The 21537-nt window shown below is 37.3% G+C and overlaps 1 protein-coding gene and 1 long non-coding RNA gene across 12 annotated transcripts in view; one reads left to right on the top strand and one right to left on the bottom strand.

Annotated features, from left to right (window-relative positions):
* LOC106081662 (uncharacterized) overlaps positions 1-13012 on the bottom strand; it is an 89281-nt gene extending 76269 nt beyond the window's left edge. For all 10 annotated transcript variants that reach the window (XM_013243794.2, XM_013243793.2, XM_013243801.2 and 7 more), the window contains exon 1: positions 12412-13012. The gene's annotated coding sequence lies outside the window, so the exon portion shown is untranslated. The remainder of the gene's footprint in view (positions 1-12411) is intronic.
* LOC106081664 (uncharacterized) overlaps positions 1-21537 on the top strand; it is a 124641-nt gene that overhangs the window by 99524 nt on the left and 3580 nt on the right. The window contains exons 4-5 of one of the 2 annotated variants that reach the window (XR_009397508.1): positions 12237-12339; positions 19285-19499. This is a non-coding gene — a long non-coding RNA (uncharacterized LOC106081664). Of the gene's footprint in view, positions 1-12236; positions 12340-19284; positions 20109-21537 lie in introns of those variants that run through there. The other variant, XR_009397507.1, reaches the window with a different exon arrangement.

Here is a 21537-nt window from a genome sequence, read left to right on the forward strand (position 1 = left end):
TTTATATATAGGGACAAACAAAGTTCGGCCGATATCACAGCTATATCAGGTTATAGACCGTGCTATATCCGGTTTTAACCATACTCAGCACAGTTATTGGAAGTCATAACCAAACACGTCATGCAAAAATTCAGCCAAATCGGATGGGAATTACGTTATCTAGAGGCTCTAGTAGCCAAGACCCCAGATCGGTTTATATGAGGCCTATATCAGGTTATGGACCAATTTCAGCCATACTTAGCACAGTTATTGGAAATCATAACAATAGACCTCAATCAGAATTTCAGGCAAATCGCATAAGAATTGTGCGCTCTAGTGGTTCAAGAAATCAAGATCCAAGATTGGTTTATATGCTGGTTTATCAAAACGTGGACCGATATGGCCTATGTACAATCGCAACCGACCAACACTAATAAGAAGTATTTGTGCAAAAGTTCAAGCGGCTAGCTTTACTCCTTTGAAAGTTAGCGTGCTTTCGACAGACGGACGGACGGACATGGCCAGATCGACTTAGACGAATATTTCGAGAAGTCTCAAAAAGAATCACGAAATTAGTATGCTAATCCCATCCTATGGTGGAGATTATAAAAATTTTGAATTTTTTTACATATTTTGACCTTAGTTGAGATGCATCTTAACCCATAATAATGCATATCTTTTGGAATACACAGTGCGACCATTTTCACCTCATAAAGGGTGATTTTTTTGAGGTTAGGATTTTCATGCATTAGTATTTGACAGATCACGTGGGATTTCAGACATGGTGTCAAAGAGAAAGATGCTCAGTATGCTTTGACATTTCATCATGAATAGACTTACTAACGAGCAACGCTTGCAAATCATTGAATTTTATTACCAAAATCAGTGTTCGGTTCGAAATGTGTTCAAATTTTGACAAATTTTGTTCAGCGATGAGGCTCATTTCTGGTTGAATGGCTACGTAAATAAGCAAAATTGCCGCATTTGGAGTGAAGAGCAACCAGAAGCCGTTCAAGAACTGCCCATGCATCCCGAAAAATGCACTGTTTGGTGTGGTTTGTACGCTGGTGGAATCATTGGACCGTATTTTTTCAAAGATGCTGTTGGACGCAACATTACGGTGAATGAACACATTTCGAACCGAACACTGATTTTGGTAATAAAATTCAATGATTTGCAAGCGTTGCTCGTTAGTAAGTCTATTCATGATGAAATGTCAAAGCATACTGAGCATCTTTCTCTTTGACACCATGTCTGAAATCCCACGTGATCTGTCAAATACTAATGCATGAAAATCCTAACCTCAAAAAAATCACCCTATATAATGAAATCATGACGATGATGATAACCGTCAGTAGTCTGGTTCATAGAATTTAAGTTTTTTTTTTTCAACTGAAATGTTTGTGGGCAAGATGTCAATCAGATAAAAAGTTAAATATTGCCATTCTGCTTAAGCCAGCGCAAGTGTCTACTTGTATTTTTGCTCGCAGTCTATGTTGCAACGTGAGCTCAAGTTAGTGCAACGACACTTTGACAATTGTAGGCAGCATAAAAAAATTAGTTTGTCAATTGCAACACTCAACTGGTTTTGGGCTTTGCCAGAGGAGAAGTGAAATTCAGAAACTCAACTACTAGGGGATTTTAAGTGGGTTTGTTTTATGTGTTCCTAGAAATTGGTTAAAATATACCTAAACCAAAATGTAGGCGATAAAGTTCTGTTCTGTAAATAGGGTATAGAAGAAACTCTTGTTTAAATCTGCAATAGTTCACTTATTACCGAGCTTATTCTGTTCGAAACCAACCAATTTACATACAAATTCAAAGCCTATACAACTTTCAGATACTTGCTATCTTTGTTTTGTCAATTCTTCTCAATACTTTTAATTTCACCTGCTTGGCAGTAGAATGTTCTCATTCAAATTGAAAACGATTATCCTCTTGATAATCCTCTATGAACAACTTAAGCCAAACGATAAATTTGAGCTCATAAAAATGTCAATGTGACTTTGAAAATATTTACCCTTGAGAACGATAGCAAGAACAAAATAGAATACCAGCAATATTGTAGATGAGGTAATAAATTTTAGAAATCGGTTATAAAATAGAAGAAAAAAACGATTTTGCTAAATTATTCATAACGAAATCTATTCCATTAAGTGTTTATATGTCAATGAACCGCAGTGGTAGTAGAGAGTCTGAAGGAGTTGAATGAGGAAACAACAAGCACAATCACAAAGAAAACAAGAAAGGAGCAACTATTGAGACAAACAATTACTAAAGCCACAGGATAAACACGCGACTCGAACACAATCATACACACACACACACACACACAAAGAGCAATCAAGTTAATATCATTGTGTGAACGTACGCACACACACATCCGTTGTTTGAAAAAAGAATTTACTAGCAAACAACAACAGACACGCATACAACTATAATTTATAGGAAATTTTGTTAAGGCCGTCAGGAAAGTTGTTCATGGAATTGTGTTTTGGTATACAAAAGGAAGTTTAAACAAATGAAAAAAAAAAGCCAGCAGCGTAAAGCCCAGACAGACTGGAAACGGAAAGCTAACCCATTAAACGCGAGGAAGTGTATAGGGTTGTTTTTTAGAGTTACATAATTTTGTATTAATTAATGAATAAGCAGAGATTGAATATCATACACTAAAAAAAATTTGAATCTCAAAAATAGTTGATATTAACTCAATTTGGGAAATAATGTACTTCCTATGGCGCTAAAGAATTATATGCTCACTACACCCAGGGAAAAGTTGATACCAAACGTGGTCATTTCAGTACCATACTGTATTGATAGCAAAGCAACACCATAAGATTCACAAACAATACCGGATGGTATGGATGAAAAATAAAAAGATTAGTACTGTTTGGTACTAGCCTTATTACCAAACTGGTATTGATTTTAATACCAATATGTAGTTGGTTTTAGCACCATACCGTTATTGATTTTAATGCCAAACCGTTATTGATAATTCCATCCCCTTATGAACCAAAAAAAAAACCATTGAAAATAATTTTAATCTAATTTTATATCAATTATTTATGTTAATAATTCCAAAAAATAATGTTACACCGTGACCAACCTCAATTCTTTGTATTCAGCAATTGATTCCATATCCATTGACTCCCAGAAGTAGTTTTCATGTAAATACACCAACACATCATCGTTTTCCATACAAGAGTCTATCATGTTTTTGATGTAGGATGTCTTTAGAATTTGTACAATTTCCATTTTAACCGCTTTTGAGTATTTGAACTGGTTTTTTCACCTCACGCATTCCGTGATCGCCCGGATCTCCGCCTGCCGGACCGTATTATGGTCAGGCAGTCTAAAACAGATCTCAGTCCCTGGGTTCTCAATGTAGACCCCCAGGTCCACTCTGTGCTCTAGCTTTGATCCATCCATGTAACATGATCTTCCAGATGGCAAACCAAGTCTGTGCCGCTGGCAGCACTGCCTCGCACACGACCTCAAGTGTCGTCTCAGGTATCCGATCGGAAACCTTTTCCATTACTTACAGGTTTCCTATCGTTGCCACGATTATACCGCGATGATATCCTCTATCCATTGTCCCATCGCCTTAAGCCTCATAGCCGCAGTGGCTGCCTCACACTAAATCTGTATGTCTATGGTTCGGATATCGAGAATAATCTATAGTGTCCTTGTGGGCGTGGTCCTCATCGCTCCGCCTATGCCAAGACAACATGTTCTCTAAGCCTGTTGTATAATCCTATTGTTGCGCTTTAAGTAAGTATTGGTCTAATCACGCTCCTGTAGAGCCAGTTGTCTATCCTCGGATTGAGGCCCCATTTCGAGCATACGACCCGTCTACAAAGTGCCCAACATCTGTGAGCATTCTCAGTACACTCCTGAATGTGACACTTCCAATTCAGTTTCCTGTCCAAGATCATACCTAAGTATTTGACCTTGTTAAATATCGAAAGCTTTTTATTGAATAAAGGTGATGCGTTAAATTGGCCCACCTTCGTCTTCCTCGTGATCAGTCTTCTCTGGGTTAATATTGCGACCTCTGGGTCTAGCCCAGTCATATGACATATGCAAGACCCTTTCGGCCCTTTTGCATAGCTGGTTCGGATCCTTACCCCTTAGAAGTATTATAACATCGTCTGCGAAGCATACGGGTTCAAATCCCTCCTCAGTCACATCCGTAATAGGTTATTTATGGTGGTCACCCATAGGGGTGGCGTGCCTTATGCTACTTTCTCCCTTATATTTTTGTCATGGAACACACAATTTATCCAACGGTTCCTAAGCATATGGTTTATCCGGGTCCAACCGGTACTGGTCTAAGGATTGGATCAGTGTGTCGCTCCGCACTAAAAGCCCCCTCGATGTCAATGCATACCGCCAGTGTGTACCTTGTGGCATAGGAGGATTCTCCTATTTTATGCACAACCTCGTGCATGGCAGTCTTTGCCGACCTTCCCTTGACATAAGCATGCTGTTTGTATCTAAGCTGTTCGCTGGATGTACTTCTCTTTTTACCATGGTGTCCACAATACGTTCCATGGTTTTGAGTTGAAAGGACGTATGGCTTATAGGTCTGTAGGCCTTTGGTATCGCATAACTTGCCTTGCCGGCATAAATTCCACCCTTGCCTCCTGCCAGGCTTTCGGAGTATACAGCGGTCAAAAAAAGTATTCATCATTCAATGTTTTTTTTTTAATAAGTCTACAAAAGACAATTGGAATAAAAACATATTAAACTAATGATGCAGTAGTGCTTGTGTGATATATATGTACACAATTTCATTGTTTTTAAAGAAAAAAATAGTATTTATTGGAACAAAAAGGGCCATTTTACAGCTGAACACAAAAAATTAAACAAAAAAAGTATTCATCATTGCAAAAAAACAAAAAAATAAATAACATAGTTTAAAAAAATTAATACTTTGTTATTCGACCACCGCGTCTTATAACTTCTTTTAAACGGTTTGACATCGATTGGACTAATTTAGCGGTTTTATTTTGGTCTATATTAGTCCATTCCTCCATTATCACCTGTTGCATTTGACTCTTGCTCGAAAAATTGCGCGTTCTCAATTTGCGTTCGAGATGTTCCCAAAGATGTTCAATTGGGTTCAAGTCGGGACTTTGAGGAGGAGTTTTAGTGACTTTGGGGCAGTTATACAGCATCCACATCTTGGTATTTAAAGCAGAATGTTTGGGGTCATTATCTTGATAATAATGAAAGTTATTACCAAGCCCAAGTTTTACAGCACTATCTTTTAAATTCCTCTTTAAAATGTCAATGTAATACTTATGATCCATTACTCCATTAATAATTTCAAGATTTCCCGCTCCTGAAGCCGCCATACACCCCCAAACCATTAAACCACCTCCACCATGTTTTACAGTAGCAACTGTGTTTCGTTCTACAAGCTCTGTATTTGGTTTTCTGTACACTATGACCTTTCCATCGCACCCAAAAAGATTAAACTTGCTCTCGTCTGCAAAAATGACTGTTTTCCAAAATGATTTGGGCTGTTTTACATACATTTTTGCGAAGTTTAGCCTTTTCACTCGGTTTATTTTATTTATAAAGGGCTTCTTACGTGCAGTTCTTCCTCTGTAACTATGCCTTTTGAGTGTATTTCGAATTGTTTGTGTAGTAACTTCCTTCCCTAAATATTCCATAGTGTTTTTACGAAGAATGGTCGCATTTGTCTTCGGAGTTTTCTGAACTTGTCGCACTAGCCAACGCACATCTCCAACTGAAAGTGCTTTTGGTCGACCAGATCTTGGTTTATTGTCAGCAGTTTTCGTTTCTGTCCACTTTCTGATGATGGATTGTATAGTAGATCGTGGTCTATTTAATATTTCACTGATAGTTTTTTGAGTTAAACCATTCCTGTGGTGTTTTATTATCAAAACTTTTACCTCATCAGAAACCTCGTTTTGCTTATGACCCATTTTGACAAAAACTATATTTTAAATGAAATTAAATATTTGCTGTCAAGGGCAAAGCCTCCTTTACTAAATAAAACAGAAAAGGGGGATTCCCAAATAATATTTGAATTTGACTTTGATGATAGCACATCAATGATGAATACTTTTTTTGTTCTGTTTTTGGTGTTATTATATAAAATTGCATTTTTTGCGCTAATTAAATTTATTTTTTGAATTTATTTTAAAACATATTACGAAAAATAAACTATTGCATAAAACTGCATTATTTGTTTACTTTAAATTTTCTTCAATTACCCAAAATAAGTGAATTTATTATCAATTTTGCTAATGATGAATACTTTTTTTGACCGCTGTAAATACACCAACACATTATCGTTTTCCACACAAGAGCCTATCATGTTTTTGATATAGAATGTCCTTGGAATTTGTACAATTTCCATTTTAACCGCTTTCGAGTATTTGAACTGGTTTTTTCACCTCACGCATTCCGTGATCGCCCGGATCTCCGCCTGTCGGACCGTATTAAGGTCAGGCAGTCTAAAACAGATCTCAGTCCCTGGGTTCTCAATATAGACCCCCAGTCCCACTCTTTCCTCTAGCTTTAATCCATCCATGTAACATGATCTTCCAGATGGCAATGATTGGGTTTTGTCAAACCAAGTTTGTGCCGCTGGCAGCAGTGCCTCGCACTCGACCTCAAGTGTTGTCTCAGGTATCCGATCGAAAACCTTTTCCATTTCTTACAGAGTTCCTATCGTCGCCTCGATTATACCGCGATGATATGACCAGCTCCTTTCCTCTATCCATTTTCCCATCGCCTTAAGCCTCATAGCCGCAATGGCTGCCTCACACTAAATCTGAATGTCTATGGTTCGGATATCTAGAATAATCTATGGTATCCTTGTGGGCGTGGTCCTCATCTCTCCGCCTATGTCAAGACAACATGTTCTCTGAGCCGGTTGTACAATCCTATCGCTGCACTTTTTCTCCATCGCAGTCCACCAAACTACAGAGCCGTAAGTAAGTATTGGTCTAATCACGCTCCTGTAGAGCCAGTTGTCTATCCTCGGAATGAGGTCCCATTACGAGCCTACGGCGTAGTGCCCAACATCTGTGAGCATTCTCAGTACGCTCCTGAATGTGACACTTCCAATTCAGTTTCCTGTCCAAGATCACCATTAAGTAAGACTAAGAATTTGACCTTGTCAAATATCGAAATCTTTTTATTGAATAAACGCGATGCGTTAAATTTGCCCACCTTCGTCTTCCTCGTGAACAGGAATATTTCAGTCTTACCTGGGTTAAGATTGCGACCTCTGGGTCTAGCCCAGTCATATTACATATGCAAGAGCCTTTCGGCCCTTCTGCATAGCTGGTTCGGATCCCTACCCCCTTAGAAATATTATAATATCGTCTGCGTAGCATACGGATTTAAATCTCTCCTCAGTCAGCATCCGTAATAGGTTATTTATGGTGGTCACCCATAGTAGGGGCGTGCCTTATGCCACTTTCTTCCTTATATTTTTGTCATGAGACACACAATTCATCCACCTGTCCCTTAGCATATGCTTTATCCAGGCTCTGATGACCGGGTCCACCCGGTACTGGTCTTAGCATTGGATCAGTGTGTCGGCCCGCACTAAAAGCCCCCTCGATGTCAATGCAGTTTGCCCCTGTTCCTTAGTGGAATGTTCATGGGCAAAATTTGCAATTTGATGTCAATGCATACCGCCAGTGTGTACCTTGTGGCATAGGAGGATTCTTCTATTTTATGCACAACCTCGTGCATGGCAGTCTTTGCCGACCTTCCCTTGACATAAGCATGCTGTTTGTATTTGAGCTGTTCGCTGGATGTACTTCTCTTTTTACCATGGTGTCCACAATACGTTCCATTGTTTTGAATTGAAAGGACGTATGGCTTATAGGTCTGTAGGCCTTTGGTGTCGCATAACTTGCCTTGCAGGCATAAATTCCACCCTTGCCTCCTGTCAGGCTTTCGGCGTATATGCAAGTCCTAGGCACGCTGTGAAAATAGTGGCCTGGTGGGGCGCTAGATAGTCTACCTTCTTCTGTAGTTGCTAATGCTAATTTTGCCCATGAACATTCCACTAAGAAACGGGGGCAAACTTTTCACATATCAATGTGTGCAGTCCGATTCAAGTTTAAGCTCAATGATAAGAAACCTCCTTTTTATAGCCGAGTCCGAACGGCGTGCCGCAGTGCGACACCTCTTTGGAGAGAAGTTTTACATGGCATAGTACCTTACAAATGTTGCCAGCATTAGGAGGGGATAACCACCGCTGAAAATTTTTTCTGATGGTCTCGCCAGGATTCGAATCCAGGCGTTCAGCGTCATAGGCGGACATGCTAACCTCTGCGCTACGGTGGCCTTCTTCTGTAGTTACGCCGGAAATCCGGTCATCAGGTCCGGGTGACTGACCATAAATGCTGTAATGATAAACCTTCGATCAACATGATTATTCCAAGATTCCGGTGCCTCCGTGAGTCCGCTTGTATCCTGTGGATTCAATAAATTAACTTAGTCATTTCTGGCTTAAATCTTTAAAGTTAAGACAAAAACAAAATACTTTGGTCTGTATGTTGATACATTTCCATATTAAATTGTTCAAAGAAATGTTATTTTCATTCTGTGTTGATGACACGAAAACAGTGGGTAAAATCAAATACTCCTCAATCAATGTCGAGTATGATATATAGGTATACGTTTCGATATGTTTCAGCACAAGTCAAACTTTCGATATGATTTCTTGGGAGAAAGACAAGCTTAACACTTTGTTTACCATGTAAATAATATTTGAGGCTAATGTGATCTAGTATCATATGAGCCTTTGCTACAAAGCTTCGTCACACAAAGTTCGTTACGTTAATTGATGTATAGGGTATACATATGTCAGCTTTATCACCTTCACCTATCTTCATTTGTTACTTGTGAAAATTAAAAACCATAACTCTCTTGTATTTCATCAAGAAACAGTATTCCTCAAAAGGATGTTCCCCCAGAAAAAAAAGGCTGACAATGATTTGAATATTTGTATACGTATGTATATATGTCTGTCTAATGGTTTGCGGCTCAAATGATGTTTTCGCTGTTTTTTTATTAGCTTGAATTCTAATTACAAACAAAAAGTTGTAAATGCTTGTTCTACTATTAGAGTATGGGGATACAAAATGATACAACTAAGCCGCCACCGTGTGTACATGCATATATACTTATATCTGTATTTTTATATAAATATTATTGGAGGCAGGCAGGTAGGTGCTCGCTTATGATATCATATTTTATATGGTACGTGTATTGTAGATTAAATTCAAACCAGTTCCACATTTGTTTGATATTTGCTAAACAATCCCACACTTAGCGGCAATCTTGTTCTTTAGCCCGAAGCAAGAATATAACTCAGAGTGAAAAAATGCTCTAATTACAATATATGCTCACCCTTCGAAAATGAGGTGAGATATTATTCGATTTATATAACGCCTCAATGGCTTTAAGGTGTTTTCTTAGAGAAGCCAGTTTCAATATGTTAGACTCTAACTATAAACTTGTTCTAAATTTGTCTTTTGATATTCCAGAGTTATTTAATTTTTGCGCAAAGATTAAATCAAGCTATTGGTAACTGTTAACTGAAGTGGTCCGTATATGTGATATTGTGGTTTGGTGGACGGCCCATGTTAAACACAATGATCACTAGTTTGCCCATAATAAATGTGATTAATGCGACCATTTCAATCTTTTCTACTTTCAAAGTCATGAGATATTGTACCTGAGCTATATGCTATGACTGAAACAGCTGCAAGCATTAAATTATCCAATCTGCTATTGGAAATGCCGTGAATACTCAGAAGAATACTCATTATAATATTTGTGCAAAATTTCAAGTGTCTAGCTTTACTCCTTCGAAAGTTTGCATTCTTTCGATAGACAGACGGACGTGGCTTAATCGACCTAGAATGTCAAGACGAACAAGAATATAAACACTTTGTTAGGTTCCGACCCTATAAAGTATATATATTCTTGATCAGCGTAAAAATCTAAGACGATCCGTCCGGCTGTACGTCCGTTTGTCTGTTGCAATCACGATACAGTCTTTAAATATAGAGATATTGAGCTGAAACTTTGCACAGATTCTTTTTTTTGTCCATGAACAGGTTATGTTTGAAGATGTGCTATATCGGACTGTATCTTGATATAGCCCCCATATAGACCGATCCGCGGATTTAAATTCTTAGGCTCATAAAAGCCATATTTTTTATCCGATTTTGCTGAAATTTGGGTCAATGAGTTATGCCCAGATCGGTCCAGATTTGGATATAGCTGCCATACAGACCGATCTTTTGATCTAAGGTCTTGGGCCCATAAAAGACGCATTTATTTTCCGATTTCGCTGAAATTTGACACAGTGACTTATGTTAGGCTTTTCGACATTTGTGTCGTATATGCTTCAGATAGGTCTGTATTTGAATATAGCTTCCAAAATTACCAATATTTTGTTCTGCAAAATTGAACAATGACTTGTACTTATTAGACCACTCAATGTCCGTGCTGAATTTGGCCCAAATAGGAACATATTTCGATATAGCTGCTATGGGGGCATAAATTATGCATTTTTCACCGGAAAGGTGGTTTACATATATACCAGAGGTGGTCGGTATCCAAAGTTCGGCCCGGCCGAACTTAACGCCTTTTTACTAGGCTTCTTTAGACAAAATAGTTTTGTGGTGGGGGCTCGAGTCCGCTAGCCACCGCCCCTGGCTAAGTCCCTGGAGACCATAATAGAAGTCCTTGTGTAAAATTTCAGTCTATTTGTATAAGAATTGAGTTGTTAAGGGGCTCAAGAAGTAAAGTCGGGAGATTGGCTTATATGGGAGCTGTATCAGGCTATAGACCGATTCAAACTCTATTTGGCACGGATGGTGAAGGCCATGGGAGAAGCAGTTGTACAAAATTTCAGCCAAATCGGATAAGAATAAAAGAAAATAAAAGAAGATCGCTTTATATGGAACTACACTCATAGAAATTTGTTAATAAAAACTGCAAAAAATGTTTGTTGAAACATCAGAAAGTCTGCTGAAAATGGGACAGCAGTAATTTACAGCAAACAATTTCTGCTGTTTTGAAACTTTAAAAAGTTAAAAAAGTTCAAAAATGTCATAAATATTCCAAATTTTTTTATTCCATCTTACTTTACAATTTTACAAGCTTATAATTAAAATTTTTTCAAACTTTGTATAATTAGGTAATTTTGGATGGAATTTAAAAAAAGAGACAAAATAGCAACTACTTTTGTAATTATACTTTTAAAGCAAAAATTAAAGCCTAAAATTGAAAATTTTGTTCTTTTTATATATAGCAAATACCTCAATTGTTGTTTAGAAGTTCAAAAAATTTTAATGGATTTATTCAAAAGTTTAAAACTTTTAACTAAATATCAGCAGACAATGTTTGCTGATATCGGCAGACTAATTTTTCTTGGTGTATATTAGGTTATGAACCGATTTAGACCATACTTGGCAAGTTGTTGCAAAACAAAATACTTTACTTAAAATGTCTGCCAAATCGGATATCAATTGCACCCTTTAGAGGCTCAAGAAGTCAAGATCCTAGATCGGTTTATATGGCAGCTACACTCAAATCAGGTTGAGGACTGATTTGAACCATACTTAGTGCAATTGTTGAAAGTCATAACAAAACACTTTATTCAAAATCTCAACCAAATCGGAGAAGAATTGCGCCCTCTAGTTGCTCAAGAATTCAAAATCCCAGATCGGTTTATATGACAGCTATATCAAAACATGACCCATTTATAATCCCTATATGGCCCATTAACAATCCCAACCGACCTACACTAATAAGAAGTATTTGAGCAAAATTCCAAGTGCCTATCTCTACTCCTTTGAAAGTTAGTGTGCAGAATTTTTGATATTTTTAGGCTAAAATCAACATTTTACCATTTGAAAGCAGCAGAAAATGTTTGCTGTTTTAGCAAAAAATTACTGCTGTTTCATTTTCGATAAAACTAAAATGGCTCAGAAATCTCACACCCAAACATTTTCAAAAATATTTTTGGGTGAATTTTAAAGATTTTTTTTAACTTTTTGTATTCGTCCACTTTATCCAAATTTGCATTGGGATACCTCTGTCCTAACTGAAGCAGAATTTTCAAAAATATTTAGATTTTTTGAGTATCTTTCTACCGCTTGGTTTTTGGTTTATTATTACTTTATTAAAATTTTTCCAGATTATTGACCCTGTTGAAATTCCTTTTAAACTCTTCTTTGCAGCACTATGCGGATGGTCATAATAAGCCCTATAAAAACTTTTATAATATTCATGCAAACTCAACATTAAGGACTGCAACCTAAACTACCCTTGTCATAGCTGAAGGTAAGCATAGCTACACATTCCTAGTGCTATGGTGGGACAGTGACCTGCAGTAATTATGTTGTATGTACTTACGATTTAATCGTTGACTAGTGTCCGTTCGGCAGCAAACTTAGATAGTGGTGGTGTGGGTGTTACGCTTCGGTGTATCCTTTCCAAATGCAATGAGTAGCGGGATTTATGAATTTTATTCACACAAAAAAGTCCTTTTGATAGTAAAATGTTTTCAATTTTTGTTTTCTCTCAAGGGGAGTGAATTTTATGTGTCCTTTTTGTTAGGGGTTTAGAGTCCACAGAAGAACACTTCAGCAAATGGAGCACTGCAGACGTAAAAAGGGGACCGACCACGTTTGTCACGTTTTGCTGCCGTTTATTCTTATGCGTTTCTTTACAGTCCTTTGGTCCTTTGTGTTTAAACAAAGGATTTTAGAATTGCATATAATGTTGCATATGTTATTGTTGTTTTCTTCAAGGTGGGGCTTTTATGTTACTTTTCTCTTTTGTTAGTCGCAGTCAAAAAAGAAAAATATATAAAAAAAACGTTCGTTTAAATTTGAAAAATTCGTTAGTGCAGTTCAGTTTAGGGCAAAAATGGAATTACGGAATTGTCGTTGTATTTTTGGTTTTAGTTGGCTTTTGCCTCACTTGTATGATTTCGCTTAAAGCCACGCATTAAAATACTTTCTAACCAAATTGCGAAAATATTTACTTTTGTTGTTTTATATTTGTTTAATAATATTATGGAATTTTGCTTTGTTTTTTTTTTTTTTTGTTGTTGGTGCTTAGCTTTATTTTTCTTTGTTTTGTTTTTATAAATTTTCGTTTAATTGTGTTTTGTTTTTCAAAAGATTTCTTTTTTTTTGCCAGAAATTGAACCGTTCGTTAGCGCTGTTAAATGGAAACTGTTTCGTGGTGGTTTCGCTTGTTGGGTATTTTGCTAGAGCTCGTTCTGTGTTGGTCGTTGTCTGTTAACCATAAGCTTTGCTGAAAAGCTTTCGCCATTGGAGCTGTTGTTTAAAGTTAGTTACTCTGTGTACGACAGTGTGTGGAGGTGTTTAACGGTACCATGTTTGTTTGGTGTAGTAGATGGCTCTGTTGCTAACAGTGCACTTGTGTTTACTTTTTTGGTTGTATAAACAAATGCAGAGGCGACCACAGTGGTATTAGAAATCCTTTGTTTTATTTAAAACCTCCAATATGGTGTGATTTGCTTTATTTTGTTTTTAAATAGAGATTAAGATAAACTCTCGTTGTATTCACACAAACAAATACCTGGGGGCGGGGAATGATGCAAACAATTTCGAAGATTCGATTTGCAATGAAAAGATAATATTCCCAATTTGTTTCAATGAAAACAAAATTTTGAAAAATTGTCTTAAATGAAAAACAGCAAGGAAGGGCAAAGTCGGGCGGTGCTGACTGTATAATACCCTACACCTACCCTATAAGTACAATGTGGGACCTATATCCAATTCTGAACCAATTTTGGTGGACCTCGGCGAGCAAATATGTTCAAACTGTAAAAACTACGGTTGACAAACGACAACATTATGGCAAATTACCTAAAATCTGATGAACATATATATGGGAGCTATATCTTATTCTAAACCGATTTCGAGCAAACTTCTCAGATATTGTGATAGTCGTCAAGGAAAGCGTTGTGCAAAATTTTGTCAAGATTGGTCAAAGAATGCGCTTGCAGTGGCTCTAGGGATGAAAATCTGGCGATATACATATATGACAGCTATATCTTAATATGGGACGATTTCTATGAAATTCACCAGTAATGTTGATAGTCATAAGAAAATCGTTCCTGCAAAATTTCGACATAATGGGTTAACAAATGACCAATTTTTTGCAATATTTCTCAAAATGAAAATAAAAATCGCACGAACATATATATGAGAGCTATACCTATATCTGAACCGATTTCGAGCAAACTCCTCAGATACAGTGGCAGTCGTCGAGCAAAGCGTTTTGCAAAATTTTGGCAAGATGGGTCAATAAATGCTTTTGCTTTTACTCCAGAAGTTAAAATCGGGATATGGATATATATATATATATATATATGTCTGAACCGATTTCCATGAAATTTCGAGAAAAACTGTTAACAAAAAAATTACAAAATTATTACTGCAAATCGGACGAACATTTATATGGAAGCTATATCAAAATCTTAACCGATTTTAACCCACCTATATATATATATATATATATATATATATATATATATATATATATATATATATATATATATATATATATATATATATATATATATATATATATATATATATATATATATATATATATATATATATATATATATATATATATATATATATATATATATATATATATATATATATATATATATATATATATATATATATATATATATATATATATATATATATATATATATATATATACACACTTTTTTTCTAAAGCAAGCTAAAAGTAACAGCTGATAACTGACAGAAGAAAGAATGCAATTACAGAGTCACAAGCTATGAAAAAATTTTTCAACGCCGACTATATGAAAAATCCGCAATTACTTTTTGGGCAACCCAATATATATATATATATACCAAATTTGAAGACGATCGGATATATATCCCATCCAATACAAGTGATTCTGAGATGATCGGTATACTTATCAGTAGGCCTATCTCTCTTCCTTTTGGGTGTTACCAACAAATTCAATAATTATATTATAATACCCTGTACCACAGTAGTGGTGTAGAGTATAATTAAAAGCGATCAGCGCTGAAGATGGAATACTCACCACCATTGATTCTCCTATAAATTTGCACTAATAATCGCTGTTTATATCTGAATCATTTTAAGGACATCAACTTTGTGATATCTACGTATGGATCTACAATATAAAAACGAAATTTGGTGTAAGTGTTAAATGGAATAAGTGTAATTTACGGGCACAGTTGCAGCCAAATCTTGGTTAAATTGAGGATTTAAGAGGCTTAACCCATAAACATCTGGACATAAATCCCTATGTCCGTGGACACAGGAAAAACAAACAGTCGCACACGTACAGTGTAAAAAACTTCATTCAGCTTATGTTTGATGATACTCACACAATCCCATGTTTGGTCTTTTTTTAATGGTGGTAGTGTGCCCATCACTGATATTGTATATTAACCACCTTTTGGCATAATCTGGTGAATACGGTATCGTTTACGAACCCATTGCAGCTATGTTTGTTGAAATATGGTCCGATTTGGACCAAACTCGGAACGGACGTTAAGGTCCAAAACAATTCACTCTTTGAGTCGGTCAAACAGAATTTTGGTCTTATCGGCAGATATATCTTAATCAAGTCCAATCTCAACCATATAACGTTACCATATGTAAGGGTCTAATACAACTCATTGCACCAAATTTCAGCAAAATTGGTTACAAAATTCACCCAAGAATTCCGGGATTTAAAATACTCATGGGTACGGGGAATGGACCCCAGAGCCTGTGTTCTTGCAAAGAGTAGTTTAAATGTTTTTCTTCTTCCATCGCTAAGCAGTGAAGAATTAGTAGTAGCTAGCCTTGAAATAAATAAGTCCCCTTACTGGTTGTCCTCCATATATATGACACACGATTCAGTGATGCCGCCTTAAAATCTTAAGTCGTTGGTTGAAGCCGCTTCTATAGGGAAGAAAAGCCTCTTTGTAGGAAGTGATGCTAATGCACATCACCAAATGTGGGGAAGTTCAAATGTCAACGAAAGGGGTCAGCTGCTTATTGAATATATTATAAGTTGCAATCTGGCGATTTGTAATAAAGGGAGTAAACCGACCTTTATTACCAGGAGCAGGCGGGAGGTACTAGATATTATCTTTGTATCGGAAGATATAAGTGGAAGAATTTGCGACTGGGATGTGTTGGATGACCACAGCTTCTCTGATCATTTATATTAGTTTCAGGCTTGGAGAAAGTACTGCAGAAGTGGTCCCTCGGCTATACAGAAGAAAGGCGGATTGGGATAAATTTCGGCATAAATTCTGCACATCTATCCCTTCTGAACCAGAAATGGAAGTGGAAACTATGGTGAATATAGACACAGTGGTCAAGCGGATCACGAAGGCCCTGAATGACTCGCTAGTGTTAGCATGCCCTAGTGCAAAGCCAAGGGGAAAACAGTGATTAATTCCGTTATGGTAAGCCTTCGATCAACTTATTCCAAGTTTCTGGTGTCTCCGTGAGTCCCGTCGTATCCTGTGGAAAATTAGTTTTCATCAAAAGCCCCAAAATGTCCTCCGTCGTCTCTGCTCTCACTCCCATATCCTCTACTAAAGTTTCAGTTTGGACATGGGTTTTTGAGAGAAACTTTTTCATCGTGGCAGAGTCTTTAACGCTATCGACCTGTTCGCCGAAAAGCTTCCAGGAGTCACATTTTGCCGCTTTGGCAATCTTACTGTATTCCTTGAACTGTGTGTTGTACACACTCCAGTAAATTTCCGCTTCCAAGTCTTCTTTTGATCAGTCTTCCAAATTTTGGTCAGTTGTTTTTTAACTTATTACGGAAATCCGAAAGGATTTAGTGCTGGCCGTTCTATTCTAAACCTGATGTAACGTTGGTCAGAGAAGGAATGCTCCTTGGGTGGGACCCTCCAAGCCTGAACCTCATCCACCCGATATTCCGAACATATTGTCACATCTAAAACCCTAATCCTACCTAATCCTATTAACAAAGACAGCGTTATTACCAATATTAAGTGTTATCAGGTCGTGAGTTAGTATAGTCGTTAGAATCTGCCAGGCCTTGGCCCCGCTTATTAATGTTGGTACACAACTGTGAAAAACAACAACTTTGGTCGAAAAACAACTACGAAAGTTGTTAATTTTCCTGCAACAATTTATTTTTTATCTCAACGACCCAAAGTACAAATTTGTTGTTGAAAGGCACTCTTTGCAAGTCAACATATAACAACAACAACAACAATATGTCCTTAAGCAAAGCAAAAAACCATCTAACTAACCAACGCATGGGCTTTGCTTCGGGTGGTGGTTGGTGGTCTTTTCGGTTTCTTTGTTCGGCTCGCGCTGCTTTATCTCGTTCGTTTTACTGCAACTCTCGGGATTTCCTCTGTCACTATCTACTATTACCCTTAAAAAAAAATTTAATAATTTTTGTGCCGCAAAGTATTGAACTCATGATCTCATGTTTGGTAGTCTTGCACGCATCCTCTAGCCTACCGACATCATTCTTTTTATGATGAAATAACTCAATGAGTACTTCTGCAATGTACTAAGTGTCTCTATTAAATTAATTAAAACAAGTAAAAGCATGCTAAGTTCGGCCGGACCGAATCTTTTATATCCTCCACAATGGATCAAATTTGTCGAGTTATTTTCCCAGTATCTCTGTTGTGCTGTTTCAGGCTATAGACCGATGCTGTTTCAGGCTATAGACCGATTCAGACCTTATTTGACACGTATGTTGAAGGTCATGGGAGAAACCGTTGTACAAAATTTCAGCCAAATCGGCTGAGGTTCAAGAAGTTAAGATCCCTGATCGGTTTATATGACAGCTATATCAGGTTATGGACAGATTTGAACCATACTTAGTACAGTTGTTGGAAGTCATAAAAAAAACGTCATGCCAAATTTCAACCAAATCAGATAGGAATTGCTATATCAGGTTATGGACCGATTTGCACCATACTTAGTACAGTTGTTGAAAGTCATACCGAAACACGTCATGCCGGCAGCTATATCAAAACATGGACCGATATGGCCCATTTACAATCCCAACCGACCTTCACTAAAAAGAAGTATTCTTGCAAAATTTCAAGCTGCTAGCTTTACTTCTTCGAAAGTTAGCGTGCTTTCGACAGACAGACGGACGGACATGGCTAGATCGACTATCGATGTCAAAGTCAAAAGAGTAAAAAAATGAATCAAAAATAAATACTAAAAACCTTCTATATAGACGAATAAAGAGCGAAAAAAGAAGTCCAGACGATCGAAAAGCAACCGTTCGACATCGACTAACAGGCTATAAGTGTTTTCAGGTCGTTAGTATTCAAGAATTCTGCAAGGGCTTGGCCTCGCTTATTCATGTTGCTATCACCCCACGAAATGTGGTGAGAGTTCGCATTCGCGTTCGAACCCTATTAGAACCTCATTTTCTGCCTGTTTTGCTTTCCTCACCAACCGTTGCAGCTCCGACGTGGATGGCAGTGTCGGAGAGTCGAAAGGCAGATAAAGTCTCTCTGCCTCATTACTGTTGTACGACCTATATACATTAAAATTTTTATGACAAATAACGCAGACTGAGTACCAGTCTTAGCATAGAATTGGTAGTTGATATGGTTAAGTCCAGAAACTTTGTTCCGGGTCGTCCATGGCCCCTGAATTGCTAATGAAAATTTGCCCATGAACATTCCATTAAAGAACTTGGGCAAACTTCTCACAAATCTCTCCTGTCCGATTCAATTTTAAACTCAATGATAAGGAACCTACTTTTTATAGGCGAGTCCGAACGGCGTGCCGCAGTGCGACACCTTTTTGGGTAGAAGTTTTTACTTGGCAAAGCACCTCACAATTGTCGCCAGCATTAGGACGGGATAGCACCGCTGAAAATTTTTCTGATATACCTGTCAGGATTCGAACACAAGCGTTTAGCGATACGGTGGCCTCCTGGCCTCTGAATTAATCTTGTCCTTGCTGATTTTCTCCATCAGAGCGTGAGTAGCTGTCTCGCTCCGGTGGTGGTTGCATAGTGTAATTAAAATCTATTATCTAACATGACGACAAATTTGTCAATTTAATAAATTTAAATTTCCCACAAAACACTGACAGAGTTCAAAAAATCTTCCCAAAAGTGTTTGTGTTCTTCTATTCCAGAATTGTTATGTTTAGCAAATTTTTTTTTTTGCGTATAATAATTTCGTAGATGATGACCATTCTCCCTCTTTTTTTCAATTTCAGATCATTAATTTTCGAAAAAGGCGTTTTGACTGTGCTCCAAATTGGAAATTCACAAACAACTTCATTAACGCTTATGAGAATCGCAGATAATTACATAGAACGCAGAACTACAACAATTTATCCCCCCACTTCAGTGGGCAATGGGAAACGGAAGAATATTAAGAAGCAACGATCTCACAAATAAAACCATTTTACCACAAATGGAATGATCAAAAGTAAATAAATTCATCAAGCAGACAAACGTACACCTAGGCTTTGGGCACATAAATAGCCCAGCCAATTGAACAAAAAAAAAAGAAGAGAATTTTACTTAAAGAACATGCCATATAAGCAAAGAATAACTTTATAAAGTCTTAAAAGTTTGGCAAAAACAAAATCGAAAAGTAACGCCAACACAGGAATAGCGATGACCTTAACGAAATGGTTGCCACTGCCACTTAAAGTATTATTGAACTTCAATCAAACAATTGGCCATTGCACGCAAAAACGCAATATTCAATCAAACTGGAATTGATGACATCATGCATGGAATATTTTTGGACATGACCAGAAATCCTAAGCCTGAAAGGATTGTCAATTTAAAGCCATGTTCACTACAAACAAATGAATGATGTCATTTCCATGTCCGCTCTGCTTAAACGATTGTTTTCGAACAATGTTGTGCATTCGTCACTGGGCAGCTTGCGTAACCGTTTTGGTCGGTCGGGAAGCCAAGCACAAACTTAAGACCAGTTTAAATTGACTTTCATTTAACCTATATTTTTACATTTTCAATTCATACAAAATTGTTGTACTTGAAGAGAATCATGTATGTCAAATTTGAACACCATGTCTGTGAACGAATTTTGGTTGCCTTAATGAATAAAGGTACACGCCGGTAAACGATTGAATATGTATACACTCAAAAAAATAATTCGTTTGATATAAAAGAAATTTTCGTTCGACTTTGTTTACGACAAAAAAGTAAGAATTTGTAACAAATATTAAGTTTTTTTTTTTCATTCTTGATATATACAACATGTTATTCGGGTTTTCAACTAATTTTTCTTTATTTATGGATTTGCACTTGAAAAGGATGCCAAGTTCAATTTAATGTTGTATTATATTTCAAACTCAAATTTTAACGAATTATAAGCAGATCTCAGTTGGTAATTGAAAATCTTTCTGAGTCTATATTGATTTATTTCGATGCAATGATACATCGAACTCTTTCGTTGGCCAAAACTTTGGCTTGACCCCACGATATATGGGTTGATTCCAACTTTCCTTTCGGGCTAACCCCTCCTTCGGTATCCGTTCGGGTTCCAATCATTTCTCGCCATATCATAGCGCGGTCGGTGTAGGATATGACCAAACCCATTCCTCCATTTCCTCTTCCGGATTTTTACAACGACAGGGGAAGTGTTTGTTCTCATTTGCAATTCTTCATTTGAAATACCGTTTGACCAGAAAATCCAAAGTATTTGTCGCAGGCAGCGATTTATGAATACTTGGACGCGGGTAGTCGCTTGTGTCCAGTTCCAAGTTCTACAACTATAATAAAATAAATATCACACTACTGTTGAAGATCTTGACTTTTGTATTACGTGAGATGTCCCTGCATCTCCAAACTTTGTTGAGTTTAAGAAAGGCGCCTCCAGCCTTGTTGATAAGTACGCGTATGTTATTTTGCTGCCAAGATAGGAAAAGTTGTCAACGTCTTTAATAATATGGTCGTTTATAGTGAGCGGTGTCAAATGTGATGTTCCTATCCTCATCAATTTCGTCTTTGCTATGTTTATCTTCAGGCCCTCTTTGGCAGCATTTTCATTTAATCGTTCTAGTTTCGCCTATATGTGCTCGAAGCGATGAACAAAGGGGCATATATCATCCGTGTAGTCGATGTTTCCGAGGAAGTCGTTAATACCATAGGGTGTCCAGCATCCGCCGTAGGCCACGGTAGCGCAGAGGTTAGCATGTCCGCCTATGACACTGAACGCCTGGGTTTGAATACTGGCGAGACCATCAGAAAAAATTTTCAGCGATGGTTTTCCCCTTCTTATGCTGACAACATTTGTGAGGTACTATGCCATGTAAAACTTCTCTCCAAAGAGGTGTCGCACTGCGGCACGCCGTTCGGACTCGGCTATAAAAAGGAGGCCCCTTATCATTAAACTTAAAAACTTGAATCGGACTGCACTCATTGATATGTGAGAAGTTTGACCCTGTTCCTTAATGGAATGTTCATGGGCTAAATTTGGATTTTTTTTTGCC

The sequence above is a fragment of the Stomoxys calcitrans genome, chromosome 3 (genome assembly GCF_963082655.1).
Source record: "Stomoxys calcitrans chromosome 3, idStoCalc2.1, whole genome shotgun sequence".
Taxonomy (NCBI): Eukaryota; Metazoa; Arthropoda; class Insecta; order Diptera; family Muscidae; genus Stomoxys; species Stomoxys calcitrans.